The sequence below is a fragment of the Hipposideros armiger genome, unplaced genomic scaffold (assembly GCF_001890085.2).
Source record: "Hipposideros armiger isolate ML-2016 unplaced genomic scaffold, ASM189008v1 scaffold_203, whole genome shotgun sequence".
Lineage (NCBI taxonomy): Eukaryota > Metazoa > Chordata > Mammalia > Chiroptera > Hipposideridae > Hipposideros > Hipposideros armiger.
In genome coordinates this window covers 1,945,667-1,948,050 of record NW_017731553.1, presented here as the reverse complement: position 1 = coordinate 1,948,050, position 2,384 = coordinate 1,945,667, and the positions used below count along the sequence as shown (strand labels likewise).

General features: G+C 39.3%; 1 pseudogene; it reads right to left on the bottom strand.

The window, feature by feature from the left end:
• Nucleotides 1-314: 314 nt before the first annotated feature.
• LOC109388678 (60S ribosomal protein L31 pseudogene) lies at nucleotides 315-687 on the bottom strand (annotated as a pseudogene).
• Between the last annotated feature and the right edge of the window lie 1,697 nt (nucleotides 688-2,384).

Below are 2,384 nucleotides of genomic sequence, written 5' to 3'. Positions count from 1 at the left end.
GAAGCTGAAAAACATTTTGATCGGTAGAATAATCCAGGCCCCAAAACCCCTACATCTTGTATGATTCCCTTTATGAAAAGGCTATTAAAAAGCATATTTATAGAGACCTGCAGCAAATCCATGGTGGCCTAGGGCTGGGGATGGGAGCACGGATTGTAAAAGGTTTTGAGCAATCTTTGGGTGATAGATATGTTGTAAAACTGGATTGTGGTTCTGGTTACAAAACTCTATAACTTAACAAAAAGTTATTTTTGTGTGTGTTTGTTTTTTGGATTTTTTTTGGTAGTTTTATCACTTTATTTGACAATCAGCAGTTAGTTTTCATCCACATTAACTGTTTGTAAATTTTTGAAAGTGGTGACAGGTACATAGGTAACCAACATATAGATCTTATTGGGTAAATCTTCATCCTCATTTTGCTTTCTGGGCAACCACACCCAGATGCAATATGGGACATCCCTTATTCCTTTGGCCCAGACAGCTCTGTTGAGTCTGGTGTTTGCACATCTGGGGCTCGATCTCCTTGATGACAAATTTCCAGATCTCTTTGAGTGACCAATGGGCATGCTTCTTGAAACCCACTCCATGGCTGTGCTTGTGAATGTTGATGGTGTATTCTCTGGTCACTACCTTGCTGATGGCTAAACAGCCCTTCTTCTTATCACCACCCACCTTTCCGGGAGCCATCCTGCCAGGCCCAAGTTGGAAAGCAACAAAAAGTCGTTTTATAATGCTTATAATACATGAATTTTGTATTATGTAAATTGTACCAAAATAGAAGTGTTAAAAATAAACATTTTTATAAAGGTTGACACTGGGAAGCATCTCTGTCCCAATGAACCTGAGATTGTCCTCGCCTGCGGAGAGATACCAGGGCAGGCAGGAAGAACTGGAAAAAGGAACCCAGTCAACAGCACATGGCCAAATCTTGGAGACCTCTTTATTTTCACAGGTAAAAAATCCTGTACCCCAGACTCAGAGACACCAGAGCAGTTAGAGGCATCAAGAAGGGGATCTCAACATACCCTTCCTTTTCACAACTGAGAACACCTTGCCACCTGACCTATGAGACCGCTTCTGCCCCCTTCAGTCTGTGCTAGCAGGAAACACAGATAGCCCGAATAGCACCAGATCAATGAAACACACCAAAATAATACCACAGTCTCTAAAAACTGCCATTGGAACCACAGCTTGCAAAATAAGGTCAAGACCTGCATGCTAAGCTAAAGCAGGGTGACTGCCTGTTGAAATCAAAGAGCTAAATAGTTCTCAACATGTCCTGACATAATGAACAAAATGTCCAAGGTAAACTTGAAAACCACCCATCATAACCAGAGCCAGAAAATCACAAGTTGAATGAGGAAAAACAATCAACGGATGCCAATGCTGAGATGAATCAGATGTTGGAATGATCTGACAAGGATTTCAAAGCAGCTATCATAAAAATGCTTCTGCAATCAATTACAAAGTCCCTTGAAACAAATGAAAAATAGAAACTCTCAGCAAAGAAGTAAAAAATAGAAGTCATAAAAGAGAACCAAATGGAAATTAGAGAACTGAAAAATTACAACTGAATAAATAGCTTGCTGAATGGTTTTAATAGGAGCGTGGAGATGACAGAGGACATAAACTTGAGGACAGAATAATAGAAGCCACCTATTTTAAACAACACAGAAAATAGACTGAAAGGAAACAGAGCCCAAGGGATCTATGGGATAATAAAATATTCCAACATTTGTATAATCACTGGCTCAGAAGGATAGGGGATAGTGAGGCAGAAAGGGTATTTGAGGAAATAGCAGCTGAATTTGGCAAAAGACACAAACCTACCGATTTGAGAAGCTGAATGAACCATAAATAGGAAAACCAAAAAAAGATGCTAACACACATCATAATTAAACTTTTGACACAAACACAGAAAATATTGAAAATAGCCTAGGAGAAATGACATATTACCTATAGGAAGACACCTATTCCAAAGTGTATTTCTTATCTGAATACATTGAGGCCCAAAGTGACACAACATTTTTCAAGTGCTGATAGTAAAGAACTGTCAACAATAAATTTTGTAGCAGATGAAACTATCCTTCAGGAGTGAAGAGAAAATGAAAACATCTTGAGGAGAAAAAAAACTAAAATACTTTTTTACTAGCAGACTTACCATTAAATATTGGCTAAGGGATAATTCTTCAAATAGAAAGGTAATGATAAAAGAATGACATTTGAAGCATCTGGAATAAAGAAGGAACAAAGGAAAGGGCAGAAAAGAAACATGGATTAGGGCCGGCCAAGTGGTTCAGTTGGCTAAGAGCTCGCTCAAGAGTTTGAGCTCTGAGCAACAGCGGTTCGAGTCCAGCCCGAGCTGAGCAGCCGCTGAGCTGCCA